Consider the following 7,879-nt stretch of genomic DNA (forward strand, 5'->3'; position numbering starts at 1 on the left):
ATTTATACACTGTAAAGATGCTGAAGAGCTGGAAATCCCTGCTCCTATGACCCAAGAATGGACATCATACATCATTGATCTCAAACTTTATGGGATTTTCCTATCCACTAAAGATAACATATTCACTTGGTGCGACAGCTCACAACAACTGATTCTTACAAGATAATCCACCAGTCTTCTAGGCATATGTCTCACTTCCCTTGGCTAGTTGGAAGTTGGAAATGGAACTTGCCCCTCAAATCAAGTATTTCTCTTGGTTGGTGGCTCATAAAATATTTTGACTTGGGAAATACTCTGTAAGAAGGGCTTCCAGGGATTGGGATGATGTTGCCTCTTCTCATTAGCTGGAGAGTACATCAACCATCTCTTCCTCCCTTGCCCTTTCACCTCCTTTGTCTGGAAAAATGTGCTATGAATGTTAAATTCCCCTGCAGATTGGGAATACATGGAAATCCTCTCATGTCTTGGCTGTTGGATTGTGGATCATCCTCAACATAGATCGTTGGATTTCTTCATCATCTAGGGAATCTGGCAATCCATGAATACCCTCATTTTTGAGAATGTGATATCTAACATATGGAAAACTAGCTGCAACATATTCTCCTCTTATCTTGAATACTATCCTATCAAAAAATAGGCCCCTAAACGTCCATCTCCTCCTTGGAACATCTGGTCCTCTCATCCATTTGGTTTTTTTGATGGGGCCTCTTCATTTGACTATTGTGGATGTAGAATGGCTATCCATCTAGGCCCTAAGAGTTTCTACAAGTTTCACTAGCACTATGGTATTGGTTCAAATTATTGTGTTGTACTCCTTGCTCTCTGGGGGGTCCTTTTTCTATGCATCTTGGCTTGAAATATCATCTCTTACCATTGTTGTGGACTCCAAATCCATCATCGACCGGGCTAACAATTGCGGCTCCTTAGATTCTTCTAACCTTGACACCTGGAAATGCCAAATGAAATCCCTTCTCCAGGAGTTCTGCTCTGTCTCCATTTCACACATCTATTAGAGACATAATGGCGAAGAAAATCACCTCTCAAAGGAAGGTTGCAGCTCAAATATTGATAATATTTTCTTCAAATTCTTTGCCTCTGGCTCTTTTCAGCGGTCAGGGCACATTTTGATCTAACTTTGTCTATTTGACTGAACATGTTTTTGTTCTATGTTCTTTTTTTGTGATTTATAACACTGCAATAGGACTACTCTTTCACTGCTTATGAATCTAAGAGTACAGTCAATGAATCCTAGAGAACTCATGTATTAATCATAGTTTCCAAGTTATTGCTTTACCCTCTGCTAGAAATTAAGAGGGATCTACATCCCCTATTTATTGTACTTTCTTATTTCAAAATTAATATGAAAGTGTTTTGTCTATTTGGAAAAAAAGAGAGCGCAAGATTGAATTTGAACCATGTCCCAAGTTCGGGGGCGACACTACCTCCAGTAGTGTGAGGGCTTCAAGTTAGGAGTGCCCAAGAGAGTTGAAAAACCAAACCCATAGTATGGGCACGCTTAGATGTGTGATGGGTGTCTGCGTTCGGTTAAAGGAAACTCAGGTGGAGAATTCAGTTAAAGGTGAATAGGAGGAGAGACATTCAATTATGTGTGACCCCACCATCGGTTAAAGGTGAGTCGGTCAGTTATGTGTGATGGGTGGGTGAGTATCTATAGCGAGCTCGCACCCAATGTGTGATGTGGACGAGCGACCGTGCGGAAGCGACCGGTGGACAAGTTATGCAATGGATGAATTGTGTGATGGTTGAGTCGGGTTACGAACGAGTTGGTCGGCTTGGGTAAGCGATGTGCGACATGTTGGTCTGTTTGGGTGAGCTGACCCGATGACTCATATGCGTATTGTGTTAGTGGGCAAGTTGGCTGCGAGATGGGCCGACCCATAGGCATCCAAACAACACGTCCCTTGGATGGTTGCACTCATTGGAATATTGTATAGCTAAATACTGGAGTGGAGGAGTTTGGATAATCAAGAAACTCTCTCCTGATACAAAATAGAGTGAAGGAAGATAAGGAGAAACAAACCGAAGGGAGAAGGAATTGGAGGTGAGTCACAGGTTGAAATGAATTTTGAGTTCCATAGGAAAATCAGGTAGCCTACAGGCAGGGCATGGGTAGGCAGTGTCATCAGTATTGGCCTAGATGATGCGCCCACCCAGCGAGCAAGTGTTGCATGTAGATAGTGTAGAGGCATAACCAACGAATTAGTGAATGATAATTTGGCTGAATGGTAGCATGGGTGGAGCTAAACGATAACGATGGGAAGGGCCTAACGACGAGTTGGGCAAAGATGAACAGAGAGTTGGGCAAGGTTGAACGACAACGCTGGGCACAACTGAATGATGAGTTGGGAATGACTGAATGGAGAGCTGGGCAAGGCTGAATGATAGCACTGAGCACAACTGAATGGCGAGTTGGGAATGACTGAAAGAGCTAGGCAAGGTTGAATTGTGAAGTGTTGCACGATGACTTTGAGCAGAACGAACTTGGGGTTTTCATACGAGGTAATGCAGACGGGTGGGAAGTGTTGTATGACCTGAGCACGAATGTTAGGCAAAATTGGAAATGTGTGTAGGTGGTTGCACGAACTTGTATAAAACTTGTAAAATATTATATTTTTAAAGAATTACATATTTTATATATTGTTGGGCATACTTAACTGGGAGTTTCCCCTCCCAAGTATACGTGTGTATTGATGATTTATGATTTCACTGCATAATTGAAGATAATTGAAGAAGACAAATGGTAATGTTATTTCCACTGCATTGTGAACACTCAGAGAAATTGGTTAAGTGTTGAAGTAGGTGTAGTCCGTGTACTTGAGTACTCATGAAAAGAAAAAGTACGATAGTGTTGCACCTGCCTATGTGTGGTTGAAATAAAACCACTAGTGTAGGGGTGTGACAAGTGATATCAAAGCCCATTTTGTAGAAAGTGGGATTTGGTTGAAGAAGAAGTAGGGATATGATGACAGTGGTTGCAGTTGTTATTGAAGCTTGATATTTAGGATTTGCTCGCAGTGCGACATAGTTGAGCAAGGGTGAAGCATTGATCTTGGGTCAAGTTGAACGAAGGAATATGGCATAAAGAGATTTTCAGAAGCTTGAAGACATGAAAGGTTATTGGAAGGAGAAGAGGAAACAACACTATGAAACTATTGTGCAAGAGTGGGAACTCTTGGGGCACATTGGAGATGGAATGGTGGATGTGCGGAAGGCCTTGAACGATCTTCATAGGAGATATATTGAACTTGAAGAACTTGTCGAGAAGATATGACAGGGTGACTGAAGACTCCAAGAACTCATGGATGAACGAGTTCGCTTAAGGGAGATAAGTGCCATGTTGTAGGATAAAGTCAAAGGACTTGAGGAATAAATAAAGAGGGACTTTCTTGATCATAAACTCGTTGTTATAGAAGAAGCTGAACTTGAATACATTGACAAACTTGGAGCTTATTACTAGGCCATGCATGATGATGTGGAGATGGTTGGGTCACTTCGAGTGGAGGAGGTCAATGTGTGCCAAGTAGGTGCACTTGAGCAGCATGAAAACAAGGAAAAGCTTGATGGAACTCAAGCTAGACCAGGATCAGATTACTCGAATGAACTGAAAGGGGAGACTGCATACCTTAAGAGGACTGTTAGGTCAATTCACAAGTCGAAATACAACTCTAAGGCGGAATTGTTGAAGAAGGTTTCTGAGTTAAGACGCAAGACAAAGCCTATGGAGGATGGGGATGCCTTGAGGTTGAGTTTTGTGTAGGTGACCATACATGGAAAGAAGTTTGATATGCTGGTTGACATGGGGGCTACACATAGTTTCCTTACTAGGAAGGCAACAACATATTTTGGGAAGAAAGCTGAAGTGGAAAGAGAGTTGAGTGTTTTCAAAGCTATTAAATCTACCATGAAAGTTGTGATAGGTGTTTTAAACAACACACAAGTGAGAGTAGATTCGTGGTTTGGAAAGTTGGATTTGATGGTGATCGATATGGATGATCATGCTATGGTTTTGGGGAAGTATTTCTTGGTAACTTCACAAGCCATACTGATGGTGGATTGTGATACTCTTGATTACAGCTAGACTGAATACTATGATCGTTCCAATGACAAGGAAGAGTTGCTTGGGATATAGACCAAGGATTGCTTCAATGAATTTGTATCTAGAGGACCTCAATGTGAGGCATGACTATGTGGAACAAAGGTAACTTGGATGTGTGACTCAAGCAATGAAAGAGAAGAGGATGATGGACTTTGTTGTGAGAGCTATGAAGGAAAAGAAGGATGGAGGTGGAAAGGCAGTTACACCCATCATGGAGAAAATGACAGGTGCATCTTCTACTGGGAGACTTCACCATAAGGTTGTTGATGAGAGAGGAAGTTTGAGTACTTATTCTAAGGCAAAGGTTGGGGAAGGATATGCATGTAGATATCTAGCTTGCATTGTGGAATTTTTCAAGTATGTTATGGGCATATATGACTTTCAGTAAATGAAGGCTAAGCTTGAGAAGCTTGGATGTACACACGAGGAGGTTTTTTTTGTGCATGAGTACTTGAGGATGCAACATCCATATGATATTTGGGTGGATGAGAGTCAAGGATGCAACTTCTTGGCCCTTGTCATGCACTAAACCTTTGGAGATGGGTGTGTGCAATGCCTTGATGATGAGGAGGATTGTACCACCATGACAAAGGGGAATTTGGGGAAAGGGCCTCTCACATATTGAGATGATTCTTGGATGCATGTGGCTAATTGGGATATGACCATGGACAACACATGGGCGATAGAATTGATGAGAGCATGTTGCAGTTGATATGGGGACTACTTCATGGAACTGGACATGGATTACTTTACATTTGATAGAGATGGGATGGATTCTTGATCGAGTAGATATATGTGACAGGATGCTAGAGAAAGAACCAACGATGGCATTAGGATGTAAATTCTTGTGGGTTGAGCGTGACAATTGGATTAGCTACCCTACTAGTTCGAGTCATGGGAGCATGCAGTGTGCTCAGTTATGTCTGGGTCACAACTGAGCTATGTTAGAGATATGCCAAGGTTTTACCGAGATATGTTGTGTTGGGATGGAGTATCATGGCAGATATTTCACATGATGAGTTGACACGATATATGTTGCAGTGAAAGCATGTAGCCGAGTTGGGGGTGCAAGCCTTCCATGATGGGGCAACATGTGGAGTTTGCGACATATGAGGTTGATGATCATGGATTGAGGAGAATTTTCCCATTTTTGGAGTCATGAGCCTTGGAGGAGGTTTTTGCGATAGAGAGCAGAGTTAGGCATCATGGACATTGGATGTTGGAGCTAGCAAAAATTTGTGATATTTTGATGATGATTTTGTCGAGGACGACAACCCTATTTAGAGTGGGTAAGGATGTCAAGGCTTCGAGTCGGGAGCACCTGAGAGAGTCGAAAAGTTGAACTTGTAGTACAGGTGCACCTAGATGTGCGACGAGTGCCCATGTTTGGTTAAAGGTGACTCGGGTGGAGCGTTCAGTTAAAGGCGACTAGGAGGTGAGAAGTTTCGTTATGTGTGAACCCACCATTGTTTAAAGGAAACTTAGTTGGTTATGTGTGAAAGGTGGGCAAGCACATATAATAGGCACCTGCCTAATGTGCAATGTGGATGAGCGACTATACATATCCGACCAATGGATGAGTTATGTGACAGACGAGTTGTGCGATGGTTGAGTCGGGTTGCGGACAAGTTGGTTGGCTTGGGTAAGCTATGTGCAACGTGTTGGTCAGTTTGGGTGAGATGACCCAATAGCTCATATGCGCATTGTGTTGGTGGGAAGGTCAGCTACATGATGGGCCGACTCATGGGTAGCCAAACGACGCGTCCCTTGGATGGTTGCACTCGTTGAAAGATTGTATAAGTAAAAAATGGAGTGGAGGAGTTTGGAAAATCAAGCAACTCACTCCTCATACGAATTAGAGTGAAGGAAGATAAGGAGAAACAAATCAAAGGGAAAAGGCATTGGAGGCAGGTCGCAGGTTGGGCAGGAAGTTAAGGTTCCATAGGCAGCTTGGGTAGCGTTTAGGCAGGTTGTAGGCAGGGTACGGGTAGGCAGTGCTGTTGACATTAGCTTGGGCGATGTGCTCACTCGACAAGCAAGTGTTGCACGACAGATAACGTAGAGGAATAACCGATGAGTTAGTGAATGGGACTTTGGCCGAACAGTAGCGTGGGTGGAGCTGAACGACAGTGCTGGGCAGAGCCTAATGACGAGTTGGGTGAGGCTGCACGAAGAGCTGGGAAAGGCTAAACAACATCGTTGGGCACAGTCGAACAATGAGTAGGGCATGGTTGAATGACGAGCTATGCATGGATGAATAGGGAGATGGGCAAGGCTAGACGGTGAAGTGTTGCATGACAAATTTGGGCAACATGAACTTGGAGGTTCTAGTGTAGGTAATCTAGATGGGTGGGCAGTGCTACATGACCTAGGCATGACTACCAGGTGAAATTGGCAAGGTGTACAAGTGGCTGCACAGACTTGTATAAAACTTGTAAAGTATTGTATTTTGAAATAATTATAGATTTTATATATTGTTGGGTAGACTTAACTGAGAGTTTCCCCTCCCAAGTATATATGTGTGTATACTTGTGTATTGATTATTTATGATTCCCTACATAATTGAATATAATTGAAGAAGACAAATGATAATTTTATTTCTAATTCATTGGAAACACTTAGAGAAATTGGTTAATTGTTGAAGTAGTCATAGTATGTGTACTTGATTATTGGTGAAAAGAAAAAGTACGACAGTGCCACACCCGCCTATGTGTGGTTGAAAGACTACCACTAGTGTAGGGGCGTGACAGGTAGGCTCCCTCAAAAACGTTTTTACAAATCCTGAGCTCATGACAATCCATTGAGTGACTCACACTTTCCAATCCCGATTAGTCCAACAGAATTTGGCTAACCTAAAAAATGAAAAATCAAATGATTCAACAAAGGATGCAGGGGATACAAAATCGAAACCTATGGAGCATTTGGAGATTTCAAATGCTCCAGAAATTTTATCAAAATAAGAAGATTCAATGAAAGTTACAAAGGTCAATGGTTTGAAACACGACGTTTCTATGAAAATTCGCTTTGCAGACATAGGATGTGGTTTTGGCAGGCTCCTAGTTAAACTATCATGAATGTCTCCCTCGAACTTAATGATAGGCATGGAACTCCATGACAAGGTAAGTGAATATGTTAAATAAATTATTTTAGCCCTAAGAGAAGCTCAATCGGGGAAATATTAGAACATATATGTCGTTAGAACAAATTCTATGAAATTTCTTCCAAATGATATGCACTTTAAAGAAAAGAATCATTGTTGCAGGGTTATCAACATTTCATTGCTTGCAGAGAATGCTATGCAATGGCAGTGGGAGGGATTATTTACACTCTAACTGATATTGAAGAGCTCAACAATTGGATGAAAGCTTGCTTGGATGCACATCCTCTATTTGAGAAAGTTCCAGAAGAAGAGTTGAAGGATGTTCCTGTGGTGAATTGCTTAACGATTGTGATGGAGGAAAGGCAAAAGGTTGCTAGAAACGAAGTCCAGATGTGTTTGACTATATACAAGTGCATAGCTTCCAAATGAAGAATGGAAGACAATGTTACAAATATTCAAAAGTTACTCCATGACAAAGGGAGAAACAAAATCAAAAGGACTTTCTTACATGGCAGAGGGAGTAGTCATGGTAGAAGGACTTGCTTACATGACAGAGGCAGAAAAAGTGACAGGAGGACTTTCTTTCGTGATAGAGGGAGAAGCCATGACTACCATACGAATACTTGCTTTAGTGTTAGAGGGAGTTGGCCTCGAAGATTGAA

General features: G+C 42.0%; 1 pseudogene; it reads left to right on the forward strand.

The window, feature by feature from the left end:
* The first annotated feature begins 4,830 nt into the window (after positions 1 to 4,830).
* On the forward strand, positions 4,831 to 7,646 carry LOC149230458 (tRNA (guanine-N(7)-)-methyltransferase pseudogene; annotated as a pseudogene).
* The last annotated feature ends 233 nt before the right edge of the window (positions 7,647 to 7,879 follow it).

The sequence above is a fragment of the Pinus tabuliformis genome, chromosome J (assembly GCF_031772625.1).
Source record: "Pinus tabuliformis cultivar Carrire ecotype Pingquan chromosome J, CPIR1, whole genome shotgun sequence".
In the NCBI taxonomy this organism is placed as follows: Eukaryota; Viridiplantae; Streptophyta; class Pinopsida; order Pinales; family Pinaceae; genus Pinus; species Pinus tabuliformis.